Source organism: Solanum lycopersicum, chromosome 3 (assembly GCF_036512215.1).
Source record: "Solanum lycopersicum chromosome 3, SLM_r2.1".
NCBI lineage: Eukaryota > Viridiplantae > Streptophyta > Magnoliopsida > Solanales > Solanaceae > Solanum > Solanum lycopersicum.
The window spans coordinates 7250000-7272700 of NC_090802.1; the positions used below are offsets into that span (position 1 = coordinate 7250000).

Genomic DNA, 22701 nt, shown 5'->3' on the forward strand with positions numbered 1-22701 from the left:
CTCTCCTCAACACTAAGATATGCAAGACTCCCCATGCTATGAGTCTTTCTACTCAAAGCATCGGCCACAACATTGGCCTTCCCCAGATGATACTGAATGGTCACATCATAGTCCTTCAGCAACTCAAGCCATCTTCGTTGCCTCAAGTTCAAATCCCTCTGGCTAAAGATATACTGAAGACTCCGATGATCAGTGAAGATCTCACAATGCACTCCATACAAATAATGACGCCATAACTTAAGTACAAATACCACAGCCACCAACTCCAAATCATGAGTAAGGTAGTTCTTCTCATGGGATTTCAACTGCCTAGAAGCATAAGCAATCACTTTCCCCTTCTGCATCAACACACCACCCAAACCAACTCCTGAAGCATCACAATACACAGTAAAGTCTACACCCTCCTCAGGTAGAGTCAACACAGGAGCAGAAGTTAACAAAGTCTTGAGCTTTTGAAAGCTCTCCTCACACCACTGAAAACTCACATCATGTCGAGTCAATCTAGTCAATGGAGCTGCAATAGTAGAGAAACTCTGAACAAACCGTCGATAATAGCCTGCTAATCCCACAAAACTCCTAATCTCAGTAGGTGAAGTAGGTTGCGTCCAGCCTCAAACTGCCTCAATCTTGGCCGAATCTACTCTAATACCCTCCTTAGACACCACATGTCCTAAGAATGCCACAGAAGTAAGCCAAAACTCACACTTTGAGAACTTTGCATACAACTTCTCTTCTCTCAACCTCTGAAGTACAATTCTCAAGTGTCGGACATGGTCCTCCTTAGTCTTGGAGTAAACCAAGATGTCATCGATGAAAACAATCACAAAAGAATCAAGGTATGGTAGAAACACCCTATTCATCAACTCCATGAATGCTGCAGGGGCATTAGTCAATCCGAAGGACATCACTAGGAACTCATAATGCCCATACCGAGTTCGAAAAGTTGTCTTAGGGATATCTGATGCCCTAATCTTCAACTGATGATACCCAGACCTCAAATCAATCTTAGAGAACAATGATGCTCCCTGTAACTGATCAAATAAGTCATCAATACGCGGAAGAGGATACTTATTCTTCACTGTTACCTTGTTCAACTATCTGTAATCAATACACATTCTCATAGTCCCATCCTTCTTCTTCACAAATAATATAGGGGCACCCCAAGGTGATAAACTAGGGCGAATAAAACCCTTACTCAATAAATCTTGCAACTGATCCTTCAATTCTTTCAACTCTGATGGGCCCATACGATATGGAGGTATAGAAATAGGCTTAGTGCTCGGCTCCAAATCAATAGCAAAATCGATATCCCTATCAGGAGGAACACCTGGAAGATCTGAAGGAAATACATCGAGAAACTCCTGAACCACAGGAACAAAGTCCATGGAAGGTGGTTCAACACTAGTATCCCGAATAAACGCTGAGTAAGACAAACACCCCCTCTCCACCAATTTCTGAGCACGGATAAAAGAGATGACCTTGCTAGGATAAGAACCACTAGCACTCTTCCACTCAACCCTCGGAATACCAGGCATTGCTAAAGTCACAGTCTTAGCATTACAATCAAGGACAACATGATAAGGAGAAAGCCAATCCATACCCAAGATAACATCAAATTCTACCATCCCCAGAATGATTAAGTCTACCCAAGTGTCATACCCAGCCAATGAAATAAGACAGGATCGATATACTCGATCCACCACTAAGGGCTTACCCACGGGTGTAGAAACATGAATAGTTACAGTCATGCTATCACATATCAATTCAAATTTAGCAGCAAAATACGTAGACACATAAGAGAATGTAGAAACTGGATCAAACAACAGAGACGCAGGTCGATGGCATACTGAGATGATACCTGTAATAACAGCATCGGAGGTCTCTGCCTCAGGTCTCCCGGGGAAAGCATAGCAGTGGCCTCCTCGTCCACCTCCATCCTGGGTGGTACCTCTACCTGACTGAACTCTGCCACGACCTCTACCCTGTGGTGCTGGTGGTCTAGTCTGGAATGAAGAATTAGGTCGAGGCCCACCACGACCCCTTTGAGAAGTACACTGCCGCATTAGATGATCGGGATCTCCATAAGTAAAACAAAATTTCTGACCTGGAAACTGCTGTGTGGACCCCGAAAACCCACTATAATTGCCTCGCCCTGTAGGTCGCTGCTGTGAACCGTACGAGCCCTGACCCGGGCCATAAGAACCCCTAGATGTCTGGCCAGCCTCAAATGTCGGCATAGATGCATGAATAGGTCCCCGCTGCTGAAAGAACCACTCACTCTCTGTGATCCCCTACCTCCAGATGAGGCACCCTGAAACTGACCTGATATACGAGCTCTTTTAGGGTCCCCAAACTCCTCTCTCTCCATCAATTCCACCTCTTTGGCGGCGCTCACAATGGACTGGAAAGAAGTCCCCTCCCTAGATGTCCGAAACACAGCTGACCTAATAGAGAAAGTCAATCCCCTCACAAATCTGCGGATCCTCTCTGTCTCATTTGGAATAATGGCCAATGCATGCCTAGACAACTGGCAAAAATGCGCCTCATACTCTGTAACCGATAAACCATCCTGTCTCAGAATCTCACACCTCAAGCGACTCTCCTCTCTCACGCTCCATGGGATAAAATGATCTTGGAATGCACTAGCAAACTGCTCCCAAGTCACTGGAGGAGATCCAACTGGAAAACACCCCGAATAAGTCCTCCACCAGTCTGTCGCTGGTCCACGAAGCTGGAGTGTAGCATATGGAACCCCATGTGACTCAGCTAATCCAACCACCTCCAGTAACTCTCGGCAGGTAGTTAGAAACTCATGAGCGTCCTCGCTTTTCCCACCCTGAAACTGAGTTGGGTCCATCTTTCGAAATCTCTCATACCTACGCTGCTCATCCTCTGTCAGAACAACCATCGATGCAACTTGACCCCCAACTGCTGTTGCAACATCATTCTGAACCGTGGGATCTACTGGTAGTTGCCCCACCGCATCCTGAACAACTGGAGCTTGTTGCTACTCTTGGGTCTGAGCCCCCTCTAGTACGAGAGTCATGTGGTGTGGTAGTCGCCCCACCACCCTGAGAATAGCCCTCTAGCACACTTAACACCCTCAATAGTGTATCCTGAAACAAAAGTGTGACTACAGGATCTGGAGAAACCTGGTCCTCTCTGCCATCAATTTGAGGTTCTGTAGAGACCTCTCTAGCACGACCTCTCACTGGTGCTGCTCCACGTCCACGACCTCTGGTTACTGTCGTACTACTATAACGACCTCTAGCTCGAGATCTACCCCTACCTCTAGCTGGGGCCTCAACAACTGCCTCGGGAAGTGCCTCCCCTCTACCACCACTAACATTATTTCTAGTCCTCGTCATCTGTCAAAAGAGTATACAACAACTCAGTACTAACGAAGGTAACTACGCACGAAGAGAAAGAGTGAACAAAAGGAAGTAACCTAGTAATCTTTATAGCCTCTCAGAGATGAGTACAGACGTCTCCGTACAGATCCTTGAGACTCTACGTAGACTCGGCTTGTGTACACGTAAGACCTATAAACCTAGGGCTCTGATACCATTTTGTCACGACCCAAAAAATGAGTGTGATGACACTCGTCTTATCCCACCAAGACAAGTCAGCCTAAAATCCAATATCTAACAAAGTGCGGAAGTAAATGACAATCCAACAACAATTCCTATTATGAAACCAAGTCATATTAATCCAATCCCCAAAACTAGGTTATCACGTGCACAAGCCTCTAATGTAAATATTAGAATTGGAACAAAATAGAAGTCTAAAATGAATTTGTCTTTCGAGTAAAAACAAAGTCATAAACTGGAGTAGGAAAGTTCGCTGAGATGACAAGCAGCTACCTCACAAACCTCTACAAGATGCCTCGGAAACGAAGAGAATGGAAGGTATCACAAAAATCTGAGCTCGTAACCTACAAAAAAATTTGTAGAAGCAAGGGGTGAGTACCAAACCACGCAGTACCCAACAAGCAAACCTCTAAACACAAGTTAAGGGAACAAAATACGGGTACTTTTTACGCCCTATCTAAGCCTCAACGCTACAGCCTAATAGTTTACCAAACACACCACTCAATAACCACACTCTATCAGTTTACACCTTCTCAATAACAACTCAACATTCAACAGTCACAAGCTTCACAGAGAAACAATCGCAAGATCAGCAAAACACATGTTCAAGTTCATCAATAATAAAAATGTGCAATGCCATGAGATGCAATGTCAAATATCGTGATGCATGTCTTTCTTAACGATACACACCCGCTGTCTCTCAGTACGGGACCCATGGGGGACATATATGTCCATGCATCTGTCGCGGCGCACGACACGACCCTCGATAATAGTAACCATTGCGGCGCGCGATACGTCCCTCGAAATATAATATCCATCGCGGCGCGCGATACGACCCTCGAAATGGTACATCCTCTTATCACATAACTCTTATCACAACCATGTTTCAAATGCAGTTTGAATTACATACTAAAATAACAATGAGGAGATAGCCATTTTGATATCAAAGCACAATTTGCAACAAGGAATACAACACCAACAAATAAGCAACAAGTCTCCAGATCATTCTCAACATCACACAAGGAAATACACGAATTTAGTACGCTTAACAAGATTTTAGAAATCCACTTGCCTTAGCCAATCGAATAATTACTCTTGGACTTGAGCCTTCCCTTTCCGTTGAGCTTCTGAACCAATGGAATCTATTCAAGTATATATTCACAATAAGGTTTCAGAACTAATAACGCTCACCTTTTATGTGTTTAACCTTGAACTAAAAATACACCCCAAATTTATAATCAAGTTTATAATTCTTGATGTTAATTAAAATTTTCACTATCATAGTTTTCAAGTTTTAAATATAGGATTGCATCCCAAATTTTTCCAACGTCATAATTTAAATGGTACTCACAAAATCTTATTCATCTAATATTTAAATTACATAACAATATATCAAAACTTGAACCGTAATATAATAACTAATATTCTGAAATTTACGCATAATGATGCCATTAACGTATTCTGCACTATATTTTTTCCCCCTTTCAACCCACTAATGATTGGCTCATTATGAACCAATCATTGACCCACTAATGATTGGCTCATCATGAACCAATCATTGATCCAAATGATTTTTTTTCTTTACTGTTCACGTGACTTTTTCTTTTTTCTTTTTTAACATGCAATCTGCTTTCATTGTTATACACACACACACACACACACACACACACACACACACACACACACACACACATATATAATTTAATATATAATATTGATATGTATGCACATGTATGTGCAGAAAATAAGAAACTAAAGAAAACGAAACTTACCTTAAGCAGTTCGCAGCCGTAAGTGTAGAGAAACCCTTCGCCTCCTTTTTTTTTGAATTATTTAAGTACTAAAAGTGATAGGTTTTACCCACATATTTAATTAAATATAGGCTAAAGAGTATAGGTCTTAAATAAATTATCACTTTAGCCCATAAACTATCGATTAATTAACTCAAGTTAAGCAAATATTCAAGAATTTTCAAAAATGACCTTCCGGGTCATTACAATAATACATAAATTTTAATGTATATGATACATGAATTTTATTTACATATCTCAATTACATATATGTATAATTCACATGAATTATATAAATGTATATGATAATCATATACATCAACAAGCAAATCATAACAAACTATTAAATTGAACGAAAACACTATTAAGGAAAAATGTATCAAAATTACAACTGTACCCAATATAGTTGTAATGTATATAATTCATTTATGCAATAGATCCTGATATGACACATCCTAATAATGAAAAAAGTATAGTGAAAATATTAGTTGATTCATAATGAGTGTTGAAGAAAGAAATTCTCTTAAAGAAGACAACTACTCAACAAATATGGTAAGAAAAGTGGAGAACAACAAGGTTATACAAACACAACAAAATGATGAAATGAAAAAGAATGAACTATAAATATTAGAGGAAGAACTGTTGAACTTCATACTTGGATGTCTAAAAATAAGGCAAGAAGAATGAAAACTAGTCACTTTACAAAAGTCAATAAAGTGTGCTAAACTTAGTAAGTACATAAATATTTACCTATTCAAATTAAATTTAAAGTTAAAATTTTTTATTTGATTAACATTAGTGAACATGAAAAGTTTGAATTTTTTATTATCTTAATTCATTGAAACATATCTATTCAAATTTTTATATAAATTATATTTGATTTTGATTTTGACTTTGACTTTGACTATAAATTTTTAAAGAAAATTGTGCATAATTGGTATTCTTTTTAATTATCTTTATAATATCTAACCACAGATGGCAATGTTATAATATATTTTAAAATATTTACCTTTTTAGCTTAAAATGTCAGATTTCTTTGACTATTTTCAATCACACGATTTGATGATAAATTTATTGTATAGAAGTTTTTGATGTATATATATATATAGTGCCTCTGTATTCTATTTCTCACAAGTGTCATTTCTTCTTCTTCTTTTCCAAGCAAAAAAAAAAACGTCCTTAGATAAACTTTTATTTTATTCTTGTTCTTTAAAATTTTAGCAATGGATAGCAAGAAGACAAGAGTGAGACAAACATTTCCAATTTCAAAAATAGAAAATCAACGTGTTAGCGATGTAACATTTTTCAACCGTCGCTCGAGTCTATACAGAATGGCAAACGAACTTGTTGATTTCTGTGATGTTGATATTGGAATAGTACTATTTTCACCATCAAACCACCCTTTCTCCTTTTTTCACCCAACAAGTGAAGCAGTCATTGAACGTTTTTTGAATCCCGATTCACAATTAAGTGAAAAAACTCGCCTAGATGCAGATCAAGCATGAAATAAGGTGAATCAACTCAACAATCGCCTAGATGCTATGGAGAATTATCGTTTGGAGAAGTTGGAAAATGAGGCTTCATCATTGAAAAATGCACGTGGAACTTCATAAGTGATATCACCCCAAGTTATTATCATTTCAAATTAATATTATTTTAGAATTTCGCAATATGCTTTATTTTATGCTTTGTTTTAGTTTGTTTCAGTAATGCTACAAGTATGTATTTTGTATGATTTTCTATATTAATATATGCTTTATCTAAAAATGCTTTAGTATACCTTTTCTCCTTTTGTATATTAGTTGTTTGTTGATTTAAAATATTAAAGAAAGGGATGGATGAGAATAAAAGATGAAATTATAGAAATGAGATCATTTTTTTACCAAATTTATTTATTTTTAATTATATTTCTCAAAATTTAAACTTTTGTAAAGAAAAATTCATGGTAAATAAAATAATTCTTTATTGAATGGGTAGTACAAAACGTAAATCTCAATTAGTAAGTCTACACAATTTCAAATATCAAATGATTATAAAATTCTTAAGAATAGTATTATATAATGGAATATTTTTTTTAAAAAAAAATCTGAAATTCATATTAATCTTAATAATATTAAGTTTATAGTACTATTAGTGTATACAATTTTTCACATATTACCGCTAATTTTGAATGGAAAATATAACATTTTTTTAAAATATTATTATGCTTATATTTTTTTGAAAGAAAAGTTAAAAAACAAATAGAAATGTTATATACAGAAGAGTAAATAGTATTAAGGAAATTTAATAGCTACTTATCTCAATTTAAAATTTAAATTGTTTTATTAATGTTGATACACTTATAATGACTCTTTTCTATCTTCTAATTAATTTCACTTATTTAGTATCAGAACATTAAGAAATTTCCAAATCTTTTCTATTTACAATAAATGTATTATTCTTGCATACACTGTTATTTTTTTTTTTTGTTGCTGATTATTATCAAATATGTTAGAAGATTATTTTTTAACTGAACCTATTTACTTTAAATAACTTATATACATTTGCAAATGTGCTTCATTATATCTACAATAAATGGATTACTCTTGCATAACTTAAAGATAATTAATACAAATTATTATTGAATAATAAAAGGTGCAAGTTTGAGATCGATCATATATAATGTTTTGACTTTATAGATACACTTAATTCTAACAAAAATTTACCTTAATCTATGTGCTATAAAGATATGTTCTTCAAAGACACAAAATATCATTCTAACAACTTTTTCTTCTTTCAGTACAATAAAAATTAATAAACATATGTAGCGTGTGTTGAATTAATATTTATTTTAGTTAATTAAATTTTAAATTCATAGATCAATCTGCAATCTAGTATTCAAATAAAATTGATTCTACATTTAGCTAAAATATAAATGTAACTTGCAAAGCATGTTGAAACCTTTTTAACACTCCGCTCTCTTGTTCAATCTTGCAAAATAAAACTATTCTAATTTAATCAAATATAATTTTATAAATGAGAAAGCATCAGTGATCAATATAAAAAAAATAATACTATAATCAAATTAATATTACACAACATAAAAAGAAATTATTTGCAGTGAAAAAAATTGAAAGAAGAAAAAAACAAATTATCCTCTATTCCATTGATTTACTATAAGTCTGTTCTTTTATTTTATGAATACTTAAATTTATTTAGTAATTTTTAAATAAGTTTTAGATTTATTTTCTTTAGTAATAAATATATCATAATAGTGATAGATAATATTAGGATATAATTTTAAAAATATAATCTAATTTTATATAAATAATTAATATTTTTATAATACTAATTAAATAAACTTTAAACATCATAAACACCATCAATATGCTATTATGAATATAACGTGAAAAAATATATATGATAATTCATCTCAAATAAATTCTAATTCAAAATTTTGAAATCAATGATATCATTTATTATCCTTAATCATTTATTATTCACTAATTGAATGATTCGTGGTACACTTCTCATATAAAAATGCAATACAAATTAGTAGTTTTCAAAATATTTCATATTACTTAATTTTTATCGGATTAGTTATTTAAATAAATAATTATTCTCTAATATTAAAAAACATGTCGCTTTACTCAAATTCAAAAATTAAAATGAAATTATAACATACGAACATATAAAAAATTAGATAATATTTATGAACCATTATCAATAGATATTTTCATTTAATTTTTAAAAAAAACATGTCATTTTACTCAAATTCAAAAATTAAAATGAAATTCTAACATGCTAACATATAAAAAAAATTAGATAATATTGATGAACCATTATCAATAGATATTTTTATTTACTTTGTTTAAAACTATATATTTGTTAATCAATTAATTGACCTATTCTACATTTGTGCAATTTTTTTTTTTTGGCAAATAGCAGATTTTCTTGGTCAATCGGCAATTTTTAAATTACACACATTACCCCATTTGCCTACTTATAATCGCATAAACATAAGATAAAAATAAAATATTCTAATCAGAAAATAAAAATAAGAGTCCAATTTTTTTAAACTATACGTAGAATCCGTTTTTTTAAATAAGAATAGAAAAAAATTATATTAAATGTGGTAATCTTCTAAAAAAAATTAAATCCTTTTAAATAACTAATGATATTTTAAAATTTAAAAACTAATGTAGTTCAAAATTATTTTAAAATTTTAGTTTTAAATCTAAAAAATAGAGAGTTTTGTGTGATGACATGTGAAACTTTTTTTCTCCAATTATGGATAGATAGAAGACTATTTTAATGATATTAAATAGGGAGCAAAAATATATACACTCATTTACTTACCTTAAATCCTTAATTTCCACTTATCCTACTTCAAAGAAAATCTTCAGGATACATAAAGATTTCATTCCTTTTTTTCAGCCAACACTCACATTTTCCACTATCCATTTCACTTTTCAATTTAGTTCCTAAATTTTCTCCATTTTTTTTGCAATTACAAATTTTTAATTCATTTTGATTTTCAAGAGTCTCTCTCAAATTTATCAACTTCTAAGTTCGGAATAAGTAGAAATTTTATTCTCCATTGTTGACTTTTTCGTGTTTTTTGTTGATACATATGGATTAGGATCCATCATTTAGTATTGGTGTTTCTCAAATAAATTCTTCTAATACTAATCGTACATATGATATCACGACCCAAATCGGGCCGTGACTGGCACCTACACTTACCCTCCTATGTGAGCGAACCAACCAATCTAAACCTTAACATTTCAATATAATATCAACAGAAAGTAATGCGGAAGCTTTAAACTCATTAATAAAAACCAATTCAATAACTTCTAAAAACTCAACAACTATTATTATCACCAAAATCTGGAAGTCATCATCACAAGAACATCTACTTCAAATTACTAAATCTAAGAGTATCTAAGAAGCTAAAATACATAAACAGCTAGTCTATGCCGGAACTTCAAGGCATCAAGACATGAAGAGGAGGATCCAGTCCAAGCTAGAAGCATTAGCTCACCCTGATATCCGGAGTAATGAAGACTGGCTAGAGTTGCGGTTGAGTTGAAGAGACGGTACGTTTGCTGCACTTGACAATTTACAAAGAAAACAAATACAAGTAGGGGTCAGTACAAACACAAGTATTGAGTAGGTATCATCGGCCAACTTAAAATAGAAAACAGTATATATCAGATAACATCATAAAATCAACTAATATCCTTAGCATGCAGCATTTACAATTACCATAACCCTTGGTTACAACACCAAGCACATCAATGAGGACTCACGCCTCCTCATCATACTCATTTGGGAATTAGGTTCATTAGATTGAGTATATTAACATCTTTCAAGATTCATTATCTTTATTCCTCTCGTGTCGGTACGTGAAACTCCGCTCTTCATATACTATCCTGGTGTCGGAACGTGACACTCCGATCCTTATTCTATCCTGGTGTCGGAACGTGACACCCGATCCATATTCTATCCTGGTACCGGAACGTGGCACCCGATCCATATACTATCCTAGTGTCGGAACGTGACACTCCGATCCTCATATACTATCCTGGTACCGGAACGTGACACCCGATCCATATACTATCCTGGTGTCGGAACGTGACACTCCGATCCTCATATACTATCCTGGTACCGGAACGTGGCACCCGATCCCCTAATCTCACTACTTTCGTTCATCAAGCCTTCTTTTACACTAAGGCATCATCATTAACAAAGTAGATTAGGGTTTCTCAAGATTTAGGATTCAATAGCTTCATCATGCTTATTTTATCACAATTACATAATCACATTCATGCAAGAATACAATTAAGCATATAGAAGGGTTTACAATGCTACCCATACATATCATTCGCTATTAAGAGTTTACTACGTATAGTATAAAAATCATAACCTACCTCCACCGAAGAATTGAAGTCAAGTAACTACTTCTCCAATGCCTTTCCTTTCCTTATTGCCTCCGAACCTTTCCAATCTATCAAGTATATATATGCACAATTTGTAAGTTAACGAGTCTATAAACACTCAGATTAGTCTATGTTTAGCTTAGACCCAAAAACTCACCTAATTATATAATCAATTTCCCAAAATTTCAACCTAAGGATAGATCTTAATTCCTTCCATTAACATCACCTTAATGAGATTCAAGTAACTCAATACACCTAATATTTAATTATCTATCTCAATATAATTAATATATATTCTATAATGTGATAACAAATTATTATAATATTCAAAGATGAAAGCCACTGGTTACGAAACCAGTGGCCAACTAACAACACGTCCAGAACCTAATGTTGGTTATCAACCATTTTACCACCTAAGTTTCTTCCTATAATGACTTGATTTTAATTTTCCAATCATATTCACCTAATCTTGATTATATAGCAATAAGCATAATCATAATGCTATAATATAATATAATTAACTAAGTGCAATCACGTTACCACCAAGAGCATGAACACCCATATATCCTAACCTTTAAATCTATCATATGCTGCCAATTATCATTCCTCAAATAGTCATCATTATCTATTAATTTCCCATCCAAAACTTTGACCATTATTACTCAATATTATCCATCAAACTTAAAAGGAAATTCAACAAAAGAATTAAGTAATAACTCTAATTTGTTTCTCCCATATTCTAAGTATAATTTATAACACAAAATTTGATAATAATTTAATAGTAAAAAGACACCACAAGTGAGTTGCGAACAAACCACAGAAGGTTTGAATCGTTACTTTCCAATGAAACTCATTCTTTTACATTTCTCATCTCCTAATTACAATAACATAATTATAATAATCATAAGACATTTTTTTCATATTCATTAATAGATATAATATTACTTGTATTTGTTCTTTCAATGACGCCGCAGATAAAAATTCTTTATTGTCACGTCTGATTCTTCCTTCTTCTTTGTTTTTCAGATTATGATTATTTTTTTAACCCTAGTTTTTATATAATCAATTATTAAAGTGATAAAAGTGACCCCTATTAATTTTAATATTATTTTCTTAACCACTAACTAAATAAATTAATAAAACTACCCCATTAATTTCATAGTTATAATTATGAATAGTCCAAAACACCTATTTAAATCAATCGGAAAGTATTTTCTGACATAAAAGTTCTAGTGCTCAATACGATCGAAAATGATCGTTACAATAGATACCAATTTACCCATCGTTCATCCTCGAACGATCAGAAGAAGAAAAACAAGGGCGGAAAGGAGTACCTGAATCTGTAAACAGGTGTGGGTATCTTTCTTGCATGTCAGCCTCTTTCTCCTAATTGGCTTCTTCAACAGGTCGATTCTTCCATTGAACTTTGATGGATGCAATCTCCCTTGACCTCAACTTGCGAACTTCTCTATCTAGAATAGCAACAGGTTCCTCCTCATAGGACAAATTCTCATCAAGCAAAACTGAATCACAACGGATAATGTAGTTTCCATCCCCATGGTATCTTTTCAACATAGACACATGAAACACCGGATGCACTCCGGACAGCCCTGGAGGCAAGGCTAACTCATAAGACACCTCTCCTACTCGCTTAAGTACTTCAAAGGGACCAATATACCTTGGGCTTAATTTACCCCTTTTACCAAACTTCATACCCCTTTCATGGGTGAAACCTTCAGCAAGACTTGTTCACCCTCCATGAACTCCAAGTCTCTAACCTTTCGATCTGCATATTCCTTTTGCCTACTTTGCGCCGCTAACAGCTTTTCTTGAATAGATTTCACTTTATCTAACAATTCTCTCAGAAGGTCAGTACCCCAAGGTCTAACCTCAAATACATCAAACCACCCAATGGGAGACCTACATCTTCTCCCATATAATGCCTCGAATGGGGCCATATCAATGCTTGAGTGATAGCTATTGTTGTAGGAGAACTCTGCTAAGGGTAAGAAGCTATCCCAATGACCACCAAATTCTATCACGCATGCACGAAGCATATCCTCCAACACTTGAATCGTTTGCTCAGACTGACCATCGGTCTGAGGATGGAACGCAGTACTAAGGTCCAACCTAGTACCCAATTCCGCATGCAATGTTTTCCAAAACTTAGAAGTAAACTGCGTACCTCTATCTGATATGATGGAGAGTGGAACCCCATGCAACCGAACAATTTTTGAGATATAGATTTTAGCTAACTTCTCTGCGTTGTAAGTCACCTTGACCGGAATGAAATGAGCAGACTTAGTTAACCTATCAACAATCACCCAAATAGAGTCATACTTACCCATTGTCTTTTGAAGATCAACCACGAAATCCATTGCAATTCTCTCCCACTTCCATTCAGGAATGGGCATTCTTTGAAGTGTTCCTCCAGGCCTCTGGTGTTCATACTTTACTTGCTGACAATTCGGACATTTGGCAACAAACTTCACCATGTCACGCTTCATTCTACTCCACCAAAAGTGTTGCTTTAGGTCACGGTACATCTTGGTTGCACCAGGATGTATAGAGTACCTTGAACTATGAGCCTCTGTCAGAATAGTGTTGATCAAATCATCAACGCGGGGCACACATACCCTTCTCTTGATTCTCAAAACACCTTCCTCATCGATTGTTTCTTCTTTAGCCTCTCTTCGCAACACTTTATCTCGGATCCGGGTCAATTTCTCATCATTAAACTACTTTCCCTTAATCTGGTCAAGAAAAGAAGATCTCGCCTCCACACAAGCCAACAATCCTCCTTTCTCATTTACTTCTAACCTCATAAAGTCGTTGGCCAGAGTCTGAACCTCTCTAGCCAATGGACATCTAGAAACTTGCAAGGGAGCTAGACTTCCCATGCTCCCTGCCTTTCTACTTAAGGCGTCTGCCACAACATTAGCCTTTCCCGGATGATACAAAATAGTGATATCGTAGTCCTTCAGTAGTTACATCCATCTCCTCTGTCTTAAATTCAAATCTTTTTTAGTAAAGACATACTGTAGGCTACGATGATCCGTGTATACTTCACACTTAACTCCATATAGATAGTGTCTCCATTGCTTTAAGGCAAACACTACCGCAGCCAATTCCAAATCATGGGTCGGATAATTACGTTCATGCACCTTTAATTGCCTTGAAGCATAAGCAATTACATTCTTCTCTTGCATTAGTACTACACCCAAGCCAGAATAGGATGCATCACAATAAACAATGAAGTTCTTACCCTCTACTGGCAGGGTAAGGATTGGCGCAGTAGTCAACAAGGTCTTGAGTTTCTGAAAGCTTTCTTCGCACTCGTTCGACCATACGAATGGAACATTATGTTTAGTCAAGTTCGTCAATTGGGAAGCAATGGAAGAGAATCCCTTGACAAATCGATTATAGTAGCTAGCTAAACCGACAAAGTTCCTTATTTCTGACACATTAGTAGGTCTTACCCAATTCTTCACTGTCTCAATCTTAGAAGGATCCACCATCACGCCGTCCTTAGACACCACGTGCCCCAAGAAGGACACTGAATCTAGCCAAAACTCACACTTGGAGAATTTGGCATAGAGCTTCTTCTCCCTTAACATTTCCAGTACCATTCTCAAATGCTCCTCATGTTCTTTCTTGCTCTTTGAGTATATCAGTATATCATCAATAAATACAATCACAAAGAGATCCAAATATGGCTTAAAAATCCCGTTCATCAAGCTCATGAAAGCAGCAGGGGCATTCGTAAGACCAAAAGACATTACTACAAATTTGTAATGTCCATACCTGGTCCGAAAAGCAGTCTTTGGCACATCCATTGCTCGTATTTTCAATTGATGATAATCGGATCTCAAGTCAATCTTAGAGAAGACACAAGCACCTTGTAACTGATCGAACAAGTCATCAATGCGAGGAATGGGATACTTGTTCTTAATAGTTACCTTGTTCAACTGTCTATAGTCTATGCACATCCGAAAGCTTCCATCCTTCTTCTTCACAAACAAAACAGGAGCACCCCAAGTGGATGCACTTGGTCTAATGAAGCCTTTGCTCAGCAACTCTTGCAGTTGGGTCTTTAACTCTCTTAACTCCGCGGGAGCCATTCTATAAGGGGGTATAGAAATGGGGCGAGTACCCAGTTCAAGATCAATGCAGAAGTCAATATCCCTATCTGATGGCATACCAGGAAGATCTGCAGGGAACACATCCAGAAACTTGCGGACTACCGAAACCGACTCAATTGGAGGTACTTGGGTAGTATCATCCCTGAGATGTGCCAAGAACGCTAAACAACCCTTACTAACCATTTTCTTAGCACGAAGAAAGGAGATGATACGAACCGGATTGGAAGTGTAGTCACCCTCCTACACTAACGGATCTGTCCCAGGCTTGGCTAACGTCACAGTTTTAGTATTACAATCCAAGATCACAAAATTCGGAGAAAGCCAAGTCATACCCAGAATTACATCAAAATAAACCATTTCTAAGATAACCAAGTCTACATAAGTGTTGCTCCCCACAAAAGTCACCAAACAAGACCTATACACTTTTTCAACTATCACAGACTCACCCACCGGAGTAGAAACCCGAATAGGCATGTCAAGCAATTCACAATGTAAATTAAGACCATTAGAAAATGTGGAAGATACATATGAAAATGTAGAGCCAGGGTCAAATAATACAGAAGCCATACAATCACAAACCAAAAGATTACCTGTGATGACAGCATCAGATGTCTCTGCTTCAGATCTCCCAGGGAAAGCATAACAATGGGCCCTCTCACCTGTCTGTCTGTTGCCCCTACCATGTTGTGATGTAGTTTCTCCAGTTTTCCCATCACCCCGTCCGTTTTGGTGACCACCATTACCTCGACCACTGCGTCCTCCAGAATGACGGCCTCTTCCATAACCACCTCTACCTCTAACATTTGGAGGTCTGTAACTCTGTTTTGGACAATACCTCTTGATGTGTCCAGTCTCCCCACATCCATAACACTCTCTGGATTCAAGCATAGGTCTCTCAGAGAAGTGTTGACCGGTCTGAGATGGACCCCCAACTACAATCTGTAGTGAGGACTGAATTGGTCAGACTGAGTAACCTCCTGAACCCTGTCCTCTAGAGTAAGAACCATTAAACTCACTTCCCTTTCGAAACCTCTTTGATGTCGTTACCATAGTGAAGTCATCTGGCTTCACTCCCTCTACCTCTATCACGAAGTCTACCACTTCTTGAAAAGATTTTGCCGTAGCCGCTACCTGCAAGGCTGAAATCCGCAATTCTGATCTCAACCCCTTCACAAAGCGGCGAATCCGCTCTTGTGGACTAAAACAAAGTTGGGTGGCATACCTGGATAATGCACGAAACTTAGCCTCATATGCAGTAACCGACATCCTACCTTGCTCTAGGCTCAAGAACTTATCTCTTTTCCTATCCCTCAAAGTCCGGGGAATATACTTCTCCATAAACAAGATAGAGAATGATGCCCAAGTCATAGGTGGCGCCTCTGTTGGTTGACACTCAACAAGTGACCGCCACCACATTTTGGCGTTCCCTTAAAACTGATAAGTCACAAACTCCACACCAAACCGTTCTACTATGCCCATCTTGTGTAGTAGCTCGTCACAGTCAACCAGAAATCATAAGCATCCTCAGATTCAGCACCCTTGAAGACTGGAGGTTTCAATTTTAAGAACTTACTGAAAATTTCATGCTGATCATTTGTCATTATAGGCCCTGTAGTCTGATGAGGAAATGTGCCTATTTCCAATGAGGCATCCATGCGGGGAGCCACAGTAGCCGCATGTTGTACCTCCGGAACCTGAGGTGCTGGTGCAGAAAACACTGGAGGCGCTTGGCCTTGATCAAATAACCCGCTAAGATAAGCAAGAACCTCATTGATCATCTCTGGGGTAGGTTGGGGTGGTAATTCCTCATTCTGTACTTGTTCATTTTCCCCATCCTCCCCTTCTCTTATTACTTCCACAGTCGGTGGAGGAGTCACCGCCCTAGTATCAGATGGGCTAGGTGCTCGTCCTCTTCCTCTAGAGGACGTCCTCCCACGACCTCTACCACGGCCTCTTGCCGCTACTCTTCCTCGAGCTACAGCCCCAGTGGCTGGTTCAGACGCACCCTGTCCCGCCGGTGCTGGTGTTGGTGCGGTTGTTGCTCTAGTTCTAACCATCTGCGAAATAGAGTGAAGATGGTCAGATACCAATTTGTATCACCTAGATACCAATTGGACCCAAGTAATAGCACGAAAGAAAGAAAGAATGGAATTTTCCTAAAGTCTTATAGCCTCTCAAAGAAAAGTAAAGGTGTCCCTCTATCGTTCCTTAAGACTCTACTAGACTCGTTCTTGTGTGATGAGACCAACGAACCTAATGCTCTGATACCAAGTTTGTCACGACCCAAATCGGGCCGCGACTGGCACCCACACTTACCCTCCTATGTGAGCGAACCAACCAATCTAAACCTTAACATTTCAATATAATATCAACAGAAAGTAATGCGGAAGCTTTAAACTCATTAATAAAAACCAATTCAATAACTTCTAAAAACTCAACAACTATTATTATCACCAAAATCTGGAAGTCATCATCACAAGAACATCTACTTCAAATTACTAAATCTAAGAGTATCTAAGAAGCTAAAATACATAAACAGCTAGTCTATGCCGGAACTTCAAGGCATCAAGACATGAAGAGGAGGATCCAGTCCAAGCTAGAAGCATTAGCTCACCCTGATATCCGGAGTAATGAAGACTGGCTAGAGTTGCGGTTGAGTTGAAGAGACGGTACGTTTGCTGCACTTGACAATTTACAAAGAAAACAAATACAAGTAGGGGTCAGTACAAACACAAGTATTGAGTAGGTATCATCGGCCAACTTAAAATAGAAAACAGTATATATCAGATAACATCATAAAATCAACTAATATCCTTAGCATGCAGCATTTACAATTACCATAACCCTTGGTTACAACACCAAGCACATCAATGAGGACTCACGCCTCCTCATCATACTCATTTGGGAATTAGGTTCATTAGATTGAGTATATTAACATCTTTCAAGATTCATTATCTTTATTCCTCTCGTGTCGGTACGTGAAACTTTGCTCCTCATATACTATCCTGGTGTCGGAACGTGACACTCCGATCCTTATTCTATCCTGGTGTCGGAACGTGACACCCGATCCATATTCTATCCTGGTACCGGAACGTGGCACCCGATCCATATACTATCCTGGTGTCAGAATGTGACACTCCGATCCTCATATACTATCCTGGTACCAGAACGTGGCACCCGATCCATATACTATCCTGGTGTCGGAATGTGACACTCCGATCCTCATATACTATCCTGGTACAGAAACGTGGCACCCGATCCCCTAATCTCACTACTTTCGTTCATCAAGCCTTCTTTTACACTAAGGCATCATCATTAACAAAGTAGATTAGGGTTTCTCAAGATTTAGGATTCAATAGCTTCATCATGCTTATTTTATCACAATTACATAATCACATTCATGCAAGCATACACTTAAGCATATAGAAGGGTTTACAATACTACCCATACATATCATTCGCTATTAAGAGTTTACTACGTATATTATAAAAACCATAACCTACCTCCACCGAAGAATTGAAGTCAAGTAACTACTTCTCCAATGCCTTTCCTTTCCTTATTGCCTCCGAACCTTTTCAATCTATCAAGTATATATGTGCACAATTTGTAAGTTAACGAGTCTATAAACACTCAGATTAGTCTATGTTTAGCTTAGACCCAAAAACTCACCTAATTATATAATCAATTTCCCAAAATTTCAACCTAAGGATAGATCTTAATTCCTTCCATTAACATCACCTTAATGAGATTCAAGTAACTCAATACACCTAATATTTAATTATCTATCTCAATATAATTAATATATATTCTATAATGTGATAACAAATTATTATAATATTCAAAGATGAAAGCCACTGGTTACGAAACCAATGGCCAACTAACAACACGTCCAGAACCTAATGTTGGTTATCAACCATTTTACCACCTAAGTTTCTTCCTATAATGACTTGATTTTAATTTTCCAATCATATTCACCTAATCTTGATTATATAGCAATAGGCATAATCATAATGCTATAATATAATATAATTAACTAAGTGCAATCACGTTACCACCAAGAGCATGAACACCCATATATCCTAACCTTTAAATCTATCATATGCTGCCAATTATCATTCCTCAAATAGTCATCATTATCTATTAATTTCCCATCCAAAACTTTGACCATTATTACTCAATATTATCCATCAAACTTAAAAGGAAATTCAACAAAAGAATTAAGTAATAACTCTAATTTGTTTCTCTCATATTCTAAGTATAATTTATAATACAAAATTTGATAATAATTTAATAGTAAAAAGACACCACAAGTGAGTTGCGAACAAACCACAGAAGGTTTGAATCGTTACTTTCCAATGAAACTCATTCTTTTCAATTTCTCATCTCCTAATTACAATAACATAATTATAATAATCATAAGACATTTTTTTATTCATTAATAGATATAATATTACCTGTATTTGTTCTTTCAATGACGCCGCAGATAAAAATTCTTTATTGTCACGTCTGATTCTTCCTTCTTCTTTGTTTTTCAGATTATGATTTTTTTTAACCCTAGTTTTTATACAATCAATTATTAAAGTGATAAAAGTGACCCCTATTAATTTTAATATTATTTTCTTAACCACCAACTAAATAAATTAATAAAACTACCCCATTAATTTCATTGTTATAATTATGAATAGTCCAAAACACCTATTTAAATCAATCAAAAAGTATTTTCTGACATAAAAGTTCTAGTGCTCAAAACGATCGAAAATGGTCGTTACATATGATTCTTATAATGAAATGTTCTTTTAGCCTGTTAGACAATTATTAATTTGTAATTGGTTAATTTTTTTATTTTGCTAATACATAAAATCCTAATTTTATGTTATATTGATGCATGTAGTCTATTAGGTCCAATTAAAAGTCCTTTAACAATGAAGTACATATTTTACATATCAAAGTTAGTGTACTATGCTGTTAATATTGTTTTTTCCTAATAAATTAGAAGCCCAAATTTTTAGCACTACATTGTTATAGATTCAATTTTTAAATGTATCTCAGATTCATTAATGTTTTCGTTGATGTATCATCAATCATTTCAATTTCAAATATAGTAAATTCATCATTTTTTGTACAGTTTTGATTGTGTATCAAATTCATTTATTACTCCATTAATGTATTTTTCATTGTGTTAATGTTTTATATATTTTGTTCATGATAATGATTCAAGTATTTTATTGGTTGGATTGATGTTAATTACTCATGTATCATATACATAATATACCATGTGGTTGTTATAATGTCATTATAAAACTATGGTGTATATACTGAATTTTCAAATTATCTTCAATGTATCATTCACTCTTAATTGTATCATGTGATTGAGATTAGACAAGTACAATTTTTTATGTTTTGTTTTATGAATTTGCAAGATATGAATTATGTTATATGAAAAAATATCAGTACATCCATTGAGATTTGGAGTAGCGTTCAACTTTGATTTGGCGAATGAAATTAAAAAGTCCTTAAAGATTGAAGCCATTGAACTGTTAAGAACACAACTTTTATACCATATTTACACATTCCAAAATGCAATTTTCAGGGTTAGATTACCAAGTATCTGTTGTTGGAGGTGCAACATGAGAACAAAGACTTGTTTCATGTTCGACATACTAACAATATTGTATTGAAGTTTAATATCAAGGATTTTGCCATTGTAACTGGCCTTAAATGCAAAGAAAATGTTAAGGATTTTTCATACCCAAAATTTACTCCCAGCCGATTATTACAAAGATACTTTCCCAATGCAACTATAGGTATATTGAGACCACACAGAACGTTCTTCAGATGACAATCTCATACTTTGTCCATATATTTATGTTATATCAACTTGATGAGACCTTGATACCGATCGAAGAATTTCTTTGTTGATACAATAGTGACAATGGCAAGGGTGAATATATAAGTGAGAATGACGATCCATAAAAGTTTAAGGGTCATTCACTATGCCACCGAAAGAAGATTTGGTTAATATATATTAGTACTTAACCATGTTTACATGAAAGTGTATTATGTTGTTTTGTTTTTAAAACAAATTCACTTAAATTTTAAAGTATTTCTCTAAAAATTTATTCATATTACAGTATTTTGTGATTTATTAAAATTTGTATTTTCAATATATTGCTTTTAGATACATTATACTATGTTGCTTTATAATGTTAAGCTTCACACTCATAACTTATTGAGTTAAAGTAATGTGACTGTTTAGATACTAAATGATGCATATAATACATAAATTTTAATGTATATGATACATGAATTTTATTTACATATATGATTAATTCACATGAATTATGTAAATGTACATGATAATCATATACATCAACAAGCAAATCATAACAAACAATTAAATTGAACGGAAACACTATTAAGAAAAAACGTATAAAAATTACAACTGTACCCAATATAGTTGTAATGTATATAGTTCATTTATGGAATAGATCCTGATATGACACATCCTAATAATGAAAAAAGTATAGTGAAAATATTAGTTGATTCATAATGAGTGTTGAAGAAAGAAATTCTCTTAAAGAAGACAACTACTCAACAAATATGGTAAGAAAAGTGGAAAACAACAGGGTTATACAAACACAACAAAATGATGAAATGAAAAAGAATGAACTATAAATATTAGAGGAAGAACTGTTGAACTTCTTACTTGGATGTCTAAAAATAAGGCAAGAAGAATGAAAACTAGTCACTTTACAAAAGTCAATAAAGTGTGCTAAACTTAGTAAGTACAAAAATATTTACCTATTCAAATTAAATTTAGATTTTTACTATAGTTGGTTCACTTATAATGCTTCTTTTCAGTATTTAACTAAAGTTAAAATTTTGTATTTGATTAACATTAGTGAATATGAAAAGTTTGAATTTTTTATTATCTTAATCCATTGAAACATATCTATTCAAATTTTTATATAAATTATATTTGATTTTGACTTTGACTTTGACTATAAATTTTTAAAGAAAATTGTGCATAATTGGTATTCTTTTTAATAATCTTTATGATATGTAACCACAATTGGCAATGTTATAATGTATTTTAAAATATTTACCTTTTTAGCTTAAAATGTCAGATTTCTTTGACTATTTTCAATCACACGATTTGATGATAAATTTATTGTATAGAAGTTTTTGATGTATATATATATAGTGCCTCTGTATTCTATTTCTCAGAAGTGTCATTTCTTCTTCTTCTTTTCCAAGC

General features: G+C 34.9%; 2 long non-coding RNA genes across 2 annotated transcripts; both read right to left on the reverse strand.

Moving 5' to 3' along the window:
* Window positions 1–10213: 10213 nt before the first annotated feature.
* Window positions 10214–11533, reverse strand: LOC138347730 (uncharacterized). Its single transcript, XR_011220269.1, has 2 exons — window positions 11293–11533; window positions 10214–10467 (listed from the first exon to the last, which is right to left on the reverse strand). It is a non-coding gene; the product is annotated as an uncharacterized lncRNA (long non-coding RNA).
* Window positions 11534–17867: 6334 nt separating this feature from the next.
* LOC138347731 (uncharacterized) lies at window positions 17868–19017 on the reverse strand. The gene is made up of 2 exons (XR_011220270.1): window positions 18947–19017; window positions 17868–18121 (listed from the first exon to the last, which is right to left on the reverse strand). It is a non-coding gene; the product is annotated as an uncharacterized lncRNA (long non-coding RNA).
* Window positions 19018–22701: the final 3684 nt, after the last annotated feature.